Source organism: Heloderma suspectum, chromosome 1, assembly GCF_057233095.1.
Source record: "Heloderma suspectum isolate Gila_16-S chromosome 1, 16-S_ref, whole genome shotgun sequence".
Taxonomy (NCBI): domain Eukaryota; kingdom Metazoa; phylum Chordata; class Lepidosauria; order Squamata; family Helodermatidae; genus Heloderma; species Heloderma suspectum.
In genome coordinates, this window is record NC_139458.1 from 415,405,885 (window position 1) to 415,421,240 (window position 15,356).

The window sequence follows — 15,356 nt, forward strand, 5'->3', positions numbered from 1 at the left end:
TTTATTACATTTCTATACCACCCAATAGCCAAAGCTCTCTGGCCAGTTCACAAAAATCAAAACCCTCTAATGCAACATGGATTCTCTTACACTATATAGCCTGAATTCACACTGAGGTTGTAAACCTGTATCTGGGCTACAGCACTATAGAGTGCATGTCATAATTGAATGCTCCTCCATAGAAAAAGTTCCCTTTCATCAGCCTTGAATTTTAACAACTTGCCTTGTAAATATAAGTGACCAAAAATTCCAGGCAAGCAAGTGAGCAGGCTGGGAGAGAAAAGAAAGATTACTCTGCCCCTCTTCTACCAGCCCTCTTGGTAGAAGGCATTTCTTTTTACTAGAACCAAAAAGAGAGAGCTAGTCTCAAGATCTAGTCTCCTAATGAATATTCCTAATGAATATGCAGTGGAGGTGAAGAATAGATTTAAGGGACTAGATTTAGTAGATAGGGTCCTGGAAGAACTATGGACAGAAGTTCGCAACATTGTTCAGGAGGCAGCAACAAAAAACGTCCCAAAGAAAAAGAAAACCAAGAAGGCAAGATGGCTGTCTGCTGAGACACTGGAAGCAGCCCAAGAAAGAAGGAAAGCAAAAGGCAACAGTGATCGGGGGAGATATGCCCAATTAAATGCAAAATTCTAGAGTTTAGCCAGAAGAGATAAGGAATTATTTTTAAACAAGCAATGCGCGGAAGCGGAAGAAGATAATAGAATAGGAAGGACAAGAGACCTCTTCCAGAAAATTAGAAACATCGGAGGTAAATTCCAGGCAAAAATAGGTATGATCAAAAACAAAGATGGCAAGGACCTAACAGAAGCAGAAGAGATCAAGAAAAGGTGGCAAGAATATACAGAAGATCTGTATAGGAAGGATAATATCGGGGATAGATTTGACGGTGTGGTCAGTGAGCTAGAGCCAGACATCCTGAAGAGTGAGGTTGAATGGGCCTTAAGAAGCATTGCTAATAACAAGGCAGCAGGAGATGACGGTATCCCAGCTGACCTGTTTAAAATCTTGCAAGATGATGTTGTCAAGGTGATGCATGCCATATGCCAGCAAATTTGGAAAACACAAGAATGGCCAACAGATTGGAAAAAAGCAACTTATATCCCCATACCAAAAAAGGGAAGCACCAAAGAATGTTCAAACTATCAAACAGTGGCACTTATTTCACATGCCAGTAAGGTAATGCTCAAGATCATGCAAGGTAGACTCCAGCAATTCATGGAACGAGAATTGCCAGATGTACAAGCTGGGTTTAGAAAAGGCAGAGGAACTAGAGACCAAATTGCCAATATCTGCTGGATAATGGAGAAAGTCAGGGAGTTTCAGAAAAACATCTATTTCTGTTTTATTGACTATTCTAAAGCTTTTGACTGTGTGGATCATAACAAACTGTAGCAAGTTCTTGGTGGGATGGGGATACCAAGTAATCTTGTCTGCCTCCTGAGGAATCTGTATAACGACCAAGTAGCAATGGTAAGAACAGACCACAGAACGGACTGGTTTAAGATTGGGAAAGGAGTACGGCAGGGTTGTATACTCTCACCCTACCTATTCAACCTGTACGCAGAACACATCATGCGACGTGCTGGGCTTGATGAAGCCAAGGCTGGAGTTAAAATCGCTGGAAGAAACATTAACAATCTCAGATATGCAGATGATACCACTTTGATGGCTGAAAGCGAGGAGGAGCTGAGGAACCTCATGACGAAGGTGAAAGAAGAAAGTGCAAAAGATGGGTTGCAGTTAAACCTCACAAAAACCAAGATTATGGTAACCATCTTGATTGATAACTGGCAAATAGAGGGAGAAAACGTGGAGGCAGTGGCAGACTTTGTCTTTCTAGGCGCAAAGATTACTGCAGACGCTGACTGCAGCCAGGAAATCAGAAGACGTTTACTTCCTGGGAGGACAGCAATGACAAATCTTGAGAAAATAGTGAAGAGCAGAGACATCACATTGACAACAAAAGTCTGCATAGTTTAAGCAATGATATTCCCCATAGTAACCTATGGCTGCGAGAGCTGGACCATAAGGAAGGCTGAGCGAAGGAAGATAGATGCTTTTGAACTGTGGTGCTGGAGGAAAATTCTGAGAGTGCCTTGGACTGCAAGAAGATCAAATCAGTCCATACTCCAGGAAATAAAGCCAGACTGCTCACTTGAGGGAATGATATTAAAGGCAAAACTGAAGTACTCTGGCCACATCATGAGAAGACAGGATACCCTGGAGAAGATGTTGATGCTAGGGCAAGTGGAAGGCAAAAGGAAGAGGGGCTGACCAAGGGCAAGATGGATGGATGATATTCTGGAGGTGACGGACTCGACCTTGGGGGAGCTGGGGGTGGCGACGGCCGATAGGAAGCTCTGGCATGGGCTGGTCCATAAAGTCACGAAGAGTCGGAAGTGACTGACCGAATAAACAAGAAGTCTCAAGATGCTAAAAAAATAGCTTTGTTTTTAAAAAAGCCCAATTTGGGGCTTCCTAACGAATAAAACTATTTTTTCAGCATATTGAAACCTTTCTATATGCAGGATTTCTTGTGTGCTCATCATTACTCATGGTAGTTTGCAGGTGCTTTACATGACATTGTCATCCTCCAGGGCCTCTCCCATTCTTTGGAACCATTTTAGCAACGGTTTTTCTAATGAGGAATGTCTGGTATATTCATGAATGGCAACATGAAACCCTAGAGTATTTGTGCAATTCTGCTATATCACAGCACCACCTAGTGGTTGTATAAAATGGAACATATAGAAAGGCAGAGTAAGAACCCCCCCCCCCCCGAAAAACTGTAAAGGAACTGGTCTTAATCCCACAAAGAATCCAGAAGCAGAAGCCTTAGTAAAGTAGCAGGTTAAAAGCCTCACATAGAAAAGCCTTACCTCTCTCTTTTTGGATCTGTTTTGGATGCTTGCCAGTTTTCTCATATTTTCCTGTTTCTTTTTACTAGCCTGCTAAGAAGCTGCTATCTTGTATTTTTCCTGCTGGCTGCAAAACAGGGCTTCCACTCCATGGCAAGCAAGGAAATGGAGGCTACTAACATCTTAACAAGACAAGTAATTTGGGATGCAGAGGGCTGAGGGAAGGCTTATTTACAAGGCTACCTGGTAGATAGTAAACTAGCGAGAAGGCTTGTAACCTAATCCTCTCCCTCATATACTAGTTTTCTATCTGCAGGATTCCTTACCTGCATCACTATGAAAGGACACTCAGTGATGAGAGCCCCCACCTCCAATTAGAAGTAGTACAGATCAGTGGGATGAGGTTCTTATATCTTCTCTCTCTCCTGCTTTTTTCCAGAGATTCACATTTACTGACTTGTGAATAAAATTAAAGCATGTATCTTCCATATAAACACACCAGCTCTGCATTGAAGAAGGATCGTCCAGAGGTAAACAAAGTACTTTTGTGTTTTTTGTTTTGCTTAGTGCTGAAGCCACACTCTTTCCTCACGCCTTAACTGTGTTTAAAAATAATGACTATGGTTTGCGCAAGAATTTATCACTGGCACCGCAATCCTCCCCTTCTCCTGCCTTTATATGGGCTGGCATTTTGAGTAATACTGATAGGGTGGTACCTGTCTTGGCAGTAGTTTGTGATTTCTGTCCTTTTCTTGAACTTTTGCAATACTTGTGTAATTTATCCTGCCAGTAATGCAGCACTCAGCTGAATTATATTTAGGAAAACTGCTTAAATATGTTTTTAAAATGGATTTCAGGATGTACCATTTCTCTTATTATCACTTTCATAAATAACAAGTATGACGAATCAATTTTTCCAGGTAGCAAAATGACCATAAGCTATTAATACTTCAAGAATAACCACCCTTTAAGGATCTAGCTTTAGGATTGTCTAGAAGCTACATTTGCCAGTTCAAAATTGGCCAGGCAGATAAAAAGTATATTAAATCAACAAGGCTGGAAAGATTACTTGGCATAGAGTGACAGGTGGTAATGAGTGATAACACAAAAGAGCTTGTAAAGAGTCAAGATATGAACTGAGCAAATATGATGCCAGAGTCGCTGAGTCCAAGTATTTATAACAGAAGGGTGGGTGGTACCTGTTCTGGCACAGACGTGAGGGCTCTGCCCTCTTCTTGAACTTTGGCAACACTGGTATAACTTGTCCTGCCGGTGATGTCATGCTCAACTGAATTGAACTGAACGCTTTGGAACAAAGCTATCCGAGCAAAGTGTTTATCGCCAATCCGCTTTTTAAAAAATCAATAAATCTGAGACCTTTATATTTACTTATATTTTTTGTATTTTTAAATTCATAGGCTGCTTTTCCAACATATGGCCCTTTGTTCAATGTGATCCTGCATAATCAGTGTTGGCACGTTAAATGGTTTTATTTGTTTATATTTTATTTATTTGTAAATTTATGAGTCACTTTTCAGCCCAAATAGGGGCCCCAAGGCAACTTATAGTTAAAACTTGCAACAATTTAAAAGCTTTTTTTTTTTCAAAAATGTAAACTTTAAAACAATTTGAAATCTGTAAAAATAATTTAAAACTTTACAAACTTTAAAACAGTGCCACCAGCAGAAACAAAGAGCAGGACTGAATATTAAAAATAAAGTGCAGAGCTAAAAGATTTAGGGTGCACTCCTGTGCATGTTTAGACAGAAAAAAGTCCTACAATTCCCGGCATGACCCAGGCAGCAATGCTGGCTGTGGAATGTCGGAGTTATAGGACTTTTTCTGTGTAAATATGCATAGGATTGAGTCCTTAAGGGAGCAATCCTATGGCTACTAGTCACTGTCAAGAGGGCCATAGGATTTTTCGGTTTCTGGGAACCGAGGTCTGAGCCAGGGCTCCAAACACGGTTCCCAGAAACCGTGCTCCCTGACCCTCCACCCCCGTAGCCAGCACGGTTCTCTCCGCACTCAGAAATGGAGCACGAAAACAGGGAAAAGGGGGCGGGGTGGGGAGGAGACTGCGGAAGCCATGTTTACGCAGCTTCCTATGTGCTGTGTGGCCTTTATACAACCGCATCAATCTCCAGGGCCTCTCATAGAATCATAGAATAGTAGGGTTGGAAGGGGCCTACAAGGCCATCGAGTCCAACTCCCTGCTCAATGCAGGAATCCAAGTCAGAGCATCCCGAACAGATGGCTGTCCAGCCTCGTCTTGAAGGCCTCCAGTGTGGGAGAGCCCACCACCTCCCCAGGGAACTGGTTCCATTGTCATATTGCTCTTACAGTCAGGAAGTTTTTCCTGATGTTCAGCCGGAATCTGGCTCCCTGTAACTTGAGCCCATTATTCCGTGTCCTGCACACTGGGATGATCAAGAAGAGATCCTGGCCTTCCTCTCTGTGACAACCTTTCAAGTACTTGAAGAGCTCTATCCTATCTCCCCTCAGTCTTCTCCAGGCTAAACATGCCCAGTTCTTTCAGTCTCTCTTCATAGGGCTTTGTTTCAGAACCCTGATCATCTTTGTTGCCCTCCTCTGAACCCTCTCCAGTTTGTCTGCATCCTTCTTAAAGTGTGGTGCCCAGAACTGGACACAGTACTCCAGATGAGGCCTAACCAGTGCTGAGTAGAGGGGAACTAGTACTTCCCGGGATTTGGAAGCTATGCTTCTATTAATGCAGCCCAAAAGAGCATTTGCCTTTTTTGCAGCCACATCACATTGTTGGCTCAAATTCAGCTTGTGATCGACAACAATTCCAAGATCCTTCTCGCTTGTAGTGTTGTTGAGCCACGTATCCCCCATCTTGTAACTGTGCATTTGGTTTCTTTTTCCTAGGTGCAGAACTTGGCATTTATCCCTATTAAATGTCATTCTGTTGTTTTCTGCCCAGCGCTCCAGCCTGTCCAGATCACTTTGAATGTTGTTTCTGTCTTCCAAAGTATTAGCTATCCCGCCCAATTCTGTGTCATCTGCAAATTGGATCAGCATTCCCTGTACCTCCTGCTCCAAGTCATTAATAAAAATGTTGAAGAGCACTGGACCCAGGATTGAGCCCTGCGGTACCCCACTCGTTACCTCTCCCCAGTTTGAGAAGGTCCCATTGATAAGCACGCTTTGAGTCCGATGTCTCCCAACAAATATTGGGGAAATTGAAGTCCCCCATTACTACTACATCATGCTTCCTTAAAACATTGGCTATTTGCTTTCCTCATCTTCTCCTTGATTGGGTGGCCGGCAGTAGACTCCGACCACCAGGTTCCTTTGATTCTTTGCCCCATTTATTTTGATCCAGATGCTCTCGATGGGGCTACCAAGCTTATCTTCCTGTATTTCTGTGCAGAGATATGTATTTTTCACATACAGTGCAACCCCACCTCCCTTTCTGTTCCTCCTGTTCTTTTTGAACAAGTTATATCCTTCAACTGCTGTATTCCAGTCATGAGAGTCATCCCACCAAGTCTCAGTTATACCTATCAAGTCATAATTTCCCTCCTGTATTAAGAGTTCCAGTTCGTTCTGTTTGTTTCCCATACTCTGGGCATTAGTATATAGACATCGAAGACCATGTGCTTCATAGCCTGGCTTTCTTCCTGCATGTGTCTGAAGACTATGATTGGGCGCTATCAGAGCTGTTCTCTCCATTGCAGTGCATGCGCCTACGTCCATTGTTACCCCCAACATTACATCTCCCTTCCCCATAGGATTCAGTTTAAAGCCCTCCTGATGAAGTTCTTCATGCTGTGGCCAAACACATTCTTCCCATCCTTTGTGAGGTGCAACCCATCCCTTGCCAACAGCCCATCTTCCAGGAAGTATAGCCCGTGGTCCCAGAATCCAAATCTCTCTCGTCGGCACCACCTTCGTAGCCAGTCATTCACCCGGAGTATTTTTCGTTCCTTTCTATCCCTCTTCTAACTACTGGAAGGATGGATGAGAAAACTATCTGGGCCCCAAAGTTCTTGTGTCTCCTTCCCAAAGCTTCAAAGTCTGACATGATGTCAGGAGTGCCCTAGCGGCCTCTTTCAGTCCACTCCAATAGCCAACACAAGACACAGACAAAAGGATTCTTTTCAAGGCTTTAATCCTTTTACAACTTAATGACTCTTTCAGATGCTAATCACCAGCGACTAAGCAAGGAACAGCAGAGTAGCCTATGCTCCGAGTAGGCAGTTGATCCCCGTGTGAAGGAGAATCATTTGAAGACCCTGAACTTATGGGCTAGGGAGAGATCCTCCCTCTTTCCCTTGGGTCCACGGGAGGTGGCCGTTGCTTGTGCGCCAAACGGGCGCTACACCTCCTTTCCGCTCCCTCCGTCGCTCCCTGCGTCTGCGTCGAGTGTCTAGAAAGCCCCCGTCCCGCACTTTCTCACTGCTAGGATCACTATCTATCTCAGGAATGCCGGCAGGAGGAATCTCTGCCAGCTGCTCTGCCTGTGAGGGATGAGCTGGCTCCTCTCCCACGGATTGCTGATCCTCCTCAGAATCAGAACTGCTCTGGGGTTCTGTCGGCTCAGTTTCCACCCTGACACGTGATTTCTTCATAGCTCAGCTTGGCAGTATCATTTGGTCCCACATGGATGAGAAGAAAGGGATACCTGTCAGTGGGCTTTATGTGTGCAGGCAACCTTTCAGTCACGTCTTTAATCCGTCCTCCCGGGAGACAACATACCTGGCGAGTCCACGGGTCTTCGCGACATACTTGGGTCTCGATCCCACGCAGCAAGGAGTCTCCCACTACTACCACTCTTCTCTTCTTCTTGTTGTAGGCCTGGGTTTCATCGCCTCTGTGTGACTGACCTTTAGCCTCTTGCTCACTCTCATGTAGGTTTCCCTGTGATTCTTCCTCTGCAGGCTGTCCTTCCAGTCTCATCTGCAAGTACGGCTCTCCCATGCTTTGCAACCTATATCACGGGGTTTTTTTAGATTGAGGAAAGTGCAGTATTTTCCCCGAATGCTGCTATAGTTATAGTGTGTAATTGCACAATTCCGCTATACCACAGTGCCATCTAGTGGTTGTATAATGAAACATATAGTAAGGCAGAGAAAAAGAAACCCCGGAAGATAGGACGTGTAAAGGGCAAAGCTTAATCCCGCAAAGAATCTGGAATCAGAAGTCTTGGTAAAGGTGCAGGATAAAAATTGCATGTAGAAGTGCTCCATGTCTTGTGTTCCCACCAACTTAACATCTCTGGAAGCTGGGACATGCAGAAGGGCATCTGAAAAAATCTTAATCTACAAGCATGTTCATATGTTGTTTCATTAATGCAATTAGGGTTTTTTGCTGGGGGAATAATTTTTGTCTTGTAATAAAGAAGTACGCAAAAAGGCGAGGCTGCCTGCAACATCATTTGTATTTGGTGGATTGTTTTAAAAATAGGATTAACAATGATGACTTCTTTGGAAATGAGCCCTTTCTATTATTTGCTGCCTTTTTCAGCAACAGTGCCGGAGCTGAGCTTTGTTCTTTCTGCTCTGTTAGGCTTGGTGTAGGCATAACACTGCGAATCTTGTAATAAGTCATTAAGAGATGGGGAAGAGGCTTGCAAGTTCCACCCTTCCTCATCTCCTTTCTGATGCAAATTCTCTTCCCTGCCCTTTCCATCGTTGGCATTCATAGTGGTTTAATGTTGCATCTTGGCTGACATGATGCTAACCAGGGCTCCTATTTCTTCCACCAGAGTTTGAAGTAGGTTTCATAACCATGAATTATTGTGTTTAAAATAATGCTAAACTATGTTTAAGGTGTCAAGGGGCAATTTTTGCTGAAGAGGAGAGGAGGGATAGGGCAGTAGTGGGTGAGACCCACTCCTGATCTCTCAGCCATGGATAGGAAATCAGTGCATTACTCCTGCATTGCTCCCATTTCCCTTTATTTCAGTGGATGTCCTTATAATGCTGGATCAAATAAAAAAGCATAGAAATATCATAGATCAGAAACGGCACAAGTAAGTCTACTAGGATAAATTTACTAGGAAGTGATTATGGTTTAACAGCAAACTTGAGGAAGGTATAAAAGGTAACGAGGCTTCTTTTAAAATATGGTTTTGCCAAAATGAAGAAAATAACATTCAAACTGTGGACATTAAAAATACAAATCTACAATAAGGCATTCCAAGGAGGGATTTTAAATACAAATTGACAAAGATATGCAAATACTAATAAACTTCTATTTTATAAAAGAGGTAATGGAACCATTAGATGACACTTACGAACTGGACATGGAAGGAAAACAGGGAAATTGCGAAAAACGTTAACTGTTTGTGTTCACTGCAGAAGAAGTTGCAGGGATACCCACACCTAAGCTATTTATGGCTTCCTGGAAGTCTCTGACGATTGGTCTTTATTAATACTCTGATGTATGTCAAGATCATGGTGCACCACATCCTGGAAAACCTTTGAAACATATGCTGAGCCAGGAGTTGGTGATGAGTCACATTTATTATTTGGAGCATTCATAAAACTCATTCACCACCATGGTTAGCTGAAAAAAGCAACTCATGTTTGTTTCACACTGCTAAAAAAGGCAATGTGAAACAACCCTGAATTTTCCACGTTAAGTGCATCAGATGGAATGTTATGCTAAGCTCAGTGATGTCCTTTCTCCCTGAAAGCTCAGGGCCAATTCAGAGGTTCTCTTCTGAATAGAGGAATGCATGGAACCAAGCCCTTGCTGATGTCACCAGTGCTTGTCTTCCTTCCACTCCAGAATAAAGCAACAGGTTTTCTTCTCCCAGCAGCCAAGTCAGGCACCCGCAATAGCAGCCAGTTGTCAATCCTAGCACTAGTCTCTACAAAATGAGAAGCCATTGCCAGGATCTTTCTCCAGCAGCAATTGCTTACCTAATTAGTGAAAGAAGTGCCAAACTACACAAGATGTGGGAGATCTGTGATCAGATCTCCCAAGGCCTTTTTATTTTCCTAAATGCTAGCTTAATGGAGGAGGGAGAAGAGGGGGAATATGAATTAAGGGTTCAGCAGTTGGGGAGGAGGGTTGACCCCACTGGAGGTTCTAGTGTCAGTGGGGCAGTGAATCTGCTCCAGGTTTCAGGCAGAACCAGTCAGAACTGCTTTACACTTTAGATAGCTTCTTTGAAGTTCTGACTGAAACCCAGAGTGGATTCACTGCCCCACTGACATTGGAGCCTTGAACTGGTTGAACCTTTCCCTTGCATCAATTACCTCATGGAAATCAGCTGCTCCCCACCCTCAAAGTTGTTATTAGCATGGAGGAGAAAGAATTCAGGTACAAATGTTTCTCAGTTTTCCCTTCCATGGTTAACAGAAGCTTCAGGAAGGAAGGGTGATTTGTATTGGGGAATCTGGAGATATAATATGGAGGGAAGGTTAAAAAAAAACTCTCCTCCCTCAGCACCACAGCCACAATCCAAATCAACACATGCACACACACACACCCATCTGCTTTTAGTAAAATAAAAAGATCTTGGGAGATCCCGTCAACAGATCTCCCACATCAGTCTTCGTGGCCATGACAAGCAGAAGCAAGGATTTGTCCTCAGACTAATTCACTGCAGTGAGAAACACATGATAGTTCCAAAGCCAGCCAGGAGTACTTGTGCTGGTGGTGGCTGGAGAGCCTTGTGTCTGTTCCTAGTAGCGTAGACAAGCATCAGTGGGGGACTGATTTCTGTCAGGCTCCTGAGCAATGCTTAAGAGGCTTCCTTGCCAGACAGAGTGATTTCTTGAAATGTCCTCTCCAGTCAAAGGAGGGTAGCAGTGTCCGATCCCTCTCCAGCATCCCTTAGGCCCCAGGTTTAGCACTTGCCTGAGTCCTGACAGCTGCATATATTTCCTGATTAATAAGGTAATCTCTCCTCTCAAGAGGCCCCAAGGTTGACTTCTGTGTAGTTCTGCTTTACGTTGCCTAAGGATATGCCTGCCTGTCTTCTGGATTTAAAACACTGCATTGTGTCTTGACAGTGTTTTAAATGTCCACCCCACAAGAGTGCAGCTAGGTGCCTTGGAAGCCTCTCCTTTTTTTTTGTATGGCTTCCTTGTAAATCCTGAGCTAAGGTCTTAGCCTCAGGGCTACCTAATTGGTAAGGTTCTTAACAGCTGGTAGAGAACTACAGACTAGGTGACAGAACTGGTTGAACCGGTCTTCTTATATCTGTTTCCCAGAAGAGAGGGGAATATTTTTAAATTACCAAGAAACTACTTCTCCCATGTCATATTGCTGGGCATGTTTGGACAGGTCTTCAAGAGCCATGGAACAGTGAGCTAACTATGTCTGTAATTTGTGCACGGTTCTGATTATAATGTGTGCATTATGTGTTTCCTCTGTGTGTCCTGAATAGGGCTATGTGTATCTAGTTTGCAGAAAACCCCCTGCAGATTTGGCATCAAAGAAACCCAGGTTTGCTTCCACATTATGCCCTTTTATCTAGAACTGCCATCTTTTCTTCACTCACTCTTTATTTGGGAGTCCACACAGTGTTGTTGCCAGATTGTTGTATTCCAGTATTTTCTGTGTTGCCTTCCTCTATCTTTTCAAACTTGATTTATGGCAATACTTCAAAATAATAAAACACACCTGCAATACAATAGTGCAGCAAAGCACTATTGTGGTTTTTAAGGGCTACCGTGCCTTTAATTGAAAGAGTAGGGTTAGTGTTGTTTTATTGTTTCCTGTTCAGCACAGCTGAGGGATTACTGTTAAATTGCCCCTTCATTAATCAGCTGTTATTCAGGAGGCCAGTTCGCACAATCGAAACAAGTCACCTGGCAAGATTTCCGTAATCACCTGGGTGCGGCTTATGGTGTCATCCAAACCTGAGTGGTATAGCTTGTTGGAGGGGAAAACAACTCTCCAATAACCCATGGGCTGTTGTAGGGTTATTGGAGGGTTGTTTCCCCCCCCCCAACAAGCCATGCCACCAGGTCTGGACAGTATGACAAGCTGTGCCCAGGTGGTGATCATGGGAATTGCACCAGGCATGCGCTGGCATGCGCCACAGCTCATAACGCCTTGTTTAAGCCACACAGCTTGTTTAAGGTCAGAATGGTAAATCAACTGCTATCCAGGACTTGATCCTGGATGAGCACACTGACCTGGCCTGTATTACAGAGACCTGATTGGATGAAGTTGGGGGAGCTAATCTCTCTCAGCTCTTCCCTCCAGGGTTCTCTGTCCAGCAGCAGGCACGTCCTGGGGGGCGGGGAGGTGGAGTGGCAGTGGTCTATCAGGATTCCATCCCCCTGAACCAGGTGGCCTGTCCCACAGTCTGCTGGGTTCAAGTGTGTGTATTTGAAGGTGGGTGCCCAGGACAGAATAGGGATTCTGTTGGTCTGCCATCTGCCCCGCTGCTCAACGGTCTCCCTTCCTGAGCTAGCCAAGATAGTCTCAGGGTTGGTGATGGAAACCCCTCGGCTTGTTGTGCCAGGGGATTTCAACATCCATGCTGAGGCTGCCCTGTCGGGAGTGGCTCAGGACTTCATGCCCGCCATGACAACCATGGGTCTGTTCCAAAAGGTATCTGCCCCCACCCATGCTGCTGGACACACTCTGGACCTTGTTTTCTGTGCTGGATGGGGTGATAGTCAGGGATGGACGAAAGGGACTTAACTTGTCCCGCAGCTTGCTTCGCGGTGGGGGGGAGGCGCTTCGGTTCTCCCCCTGAAGTTCAGGCGAGGGGGGGAGGTGCCCCGCCTCGCCTGGCCGAAATTCAGGCTGGGGAGGAGTGCCCCGTCTCCCCGGCTGCGGAAAAAAAAAGTAAAAAAAACACACACACACGTGATAGGCTACGTAACGATTTGCGTAGCCTATCACGGCTAGATTTCCAAAGTCAGCCGTGATAGGCTATGTAAATCGTCACGTAGCCTATCACGGGTGACTTTGGGAAGAAAAAAAAAAGCGCGTACGCAAATGGCGGCACCCCATGGGCGCCGCCATTTGCGTTCCTTATTTTGGCACGTCTAGTCTACATAAAGATTTACGTAGACTACGGCGAAAATAAGGGCAATGCAAATAGCATTCCCTTATTTTCGCCGTAGTCTACGTAAATCTTTACGTAGACTACCCCTATCCAAATAAGGAACGCAAATGGCGGCGCCCATGGGGCGCCGCCATTTGCATACGCGCTTTTTTTTTTCCAAAGTCACCCATGATAGGCTACGTGACGATTTATGTAGCCTATCACAGCTGACTTTGGAAATCTAGCCATGATAGGCTACGTAAATCGTCACGTAGCCTATCACGGGTGTTTTTTTGTTTTTTTTTACTGTTTTATTTTGTAATGGTGGCGGCGGCAGCCAGTCGGGAGACCGGCCCCCGCTGAACCGCCGCCGGGACCCGTCGCTGAGAGGGACATTCGCCGAAGGTAAGTCCCATCCTGGGGGGGGGGGCAGGGGGCCAGCGGAGAATTTCCCCAACACTTTCGGGGGGCCGAATGCGTCGGCACTCGGCCTCCCGAAGATTCGTGGAGAAATTCTCCGCCATCCCTAATGATAGTGATGTGAGAGTGGAGGAACTCTCTATAGCTCCGTTGTCATGGACAGATCACTACCTGGTAGGGTTTAGACTTGCTGGCACTCGGAACCTCTGCAAGGGTGCAGGGCTGATTAAGATGGTCCAGCCCAGGAGGCTGATGGATTCAAATGGTTTCCCGACAGGTCTTGGGGATTTTCCTGTTGCTTCGGCAGGCAATTCTATCGAAGCCCTGGCCGATCTCTGGAATGGAGAAATGACCAGGGCCATGGACACAATCGCTCCTGAGTATCCTCTCTCACGAAGTGGAGCCACACCAGCACCCTGGTTTTCTAGGGAGTTGGTGGCAATGAAACAAGTGAGAAGACAACTAGAGTGACATTGGCAGAAAACTCGGAGTGAATTCCATCGAGCATGGACTAGAGTCTATTTGAAGGCCTACTCTGTGGCAATACGGGCAGCAAAAAAAAAATATCTGCCACTATTGTGTCTGCAAAGAGCCGTCTAGCAGAGCTGTTTCGAGTGGTCAGGGGTCTTCTATATACTAGCCCGCAAGAGGATAATTTCAACCTCTTGACAGCCCGCTGTGAACAATTTGCTCAGCACTTTGCAGAGAAAATTGCTGGGATCTGCTCTGACTTGGACGCTATAGTTGATACAGACCCAGTGGATGTAACTTTGGCCCCTGCTTGTCCAGCATTATTGGATATTTTTCAATTTGTACAGCCTGAGGTTATGGACAGGATCCTGGGAGAGGAGAGAGCCACCACGTGTGTTCTAGAACCTTGCCCTTCCTGGCTCATAAAAGCAGTCAGAGGTGGACTGGCTGAGTGGGTAAGTGGAGTGGTTAATGCCTCCCGTAGTCAAGGCAGAGTTCCAGCCTGCCTGAAGGAGGCGGTGTTGAGACCTTTGTTAAAAAAAAGCCCTCCCTGAAGCCCCCACCATACTGGATAACTATCAGCCAGTCTCCAAGATTCCATTTCTGGGCAAGATATTGGAGCACGTGGTGGCCTCCCAACTCCAGGGATTCCTGGATGAGACAGATGATCTAGATCCAGTTCAGTCTGACTTCAGACCCGATTATGGGACAGAAACAGCTTTGGTCGCCTTGGTGGATGACCTACACCAGGAACTAGACGGGGGGAGTGCGTCTCTGTTGGTTCTACTGGACCTCTCAGCGGCTTTCGATACCATCAGCCATGGTATCCTTCTGGACTGCCTCACTGGGATGGGACTTGGAGGCACTGTTTTACAGTGGCTCCATTCCTTCTTGGAGGGGCAGACCCAGAAGGTGGTGCTGGGGGACTTCTGTTCGACTCCCTGGCCCCATGCTATTTAACATATATATGAAACCATTGGGAGAAGTTGTCTGGAGGTTTGGGGTTCAGTGTCACCAGTACGCTGATGACATCCAACTCTACTTTTCCTTTCCAAGGAAGCTATTGTAGTGCTAAACTGGTGTCTGTCGGCAGTAATGGACTGGATGAGGGCAAACAAATTGAAGCTTAATCCAGACAAGTCAGAGGTGCTCCTGGTCAGTCAAAAGGTCGATCAGGGAATAGGGATTCAGCTTGTGCTGGGTGGGATTACACTCCCCCTGAAGACATAGGTTCGCAGCTTGGGTGTACTTCTGGATTCAGCCCTGAGCCTGGATGCCCAGGTTCAGGTGGTGGCCAGGAGAGCATTTGCACAGTTAAGGCTAGTGCGCCAGCTGCACCTGTTCCTTGAGATGTCTGACTTAGCCACAGTGACACATGCCTTAGTTACATCCTGTTTGGATTACTGTAACACACTGTACGTGGGCCTGCCTCTGAAGAGTGTTTGGAAACTGCAATTGGTCCAAGGAGCTGCTGCCAGACTGTTGACTGGGGCTGGCTACAGGGAGCATACAACTCCCCTGCTAAAATAGCTCCACTGGCTCCCAGTCTGTTTCCAAGCACAATTCAAAGTGCTGGTCGTGATCTATAAAGCCCTCCACGGCTCATG

The 15,356-nt window shown here is 45.6% G+C and overlaps 1 long non-coding RNA gene across 1 annotated transcript in view; it reads left to right on the top strand.

Moving 5' to 3' along the window:
• The window catches only part of LOC146360201 (uncharacterized), a 177,440-nt gene that overhangs the window by 65,335 nt on the left and 96,749 nt on the right, over positions 1-15,356 (top strand). Inside the window, exon 2 of the long non-coding RNA XR_014786960.1 lies at positions 3,310-3,400. This is a non-coding gene — a long non-coding RNA (uncharacterized LOC146360201). The remainder of the gene's footprint in view (positions 1-3,309; positions 3,401-15,356) is intronic.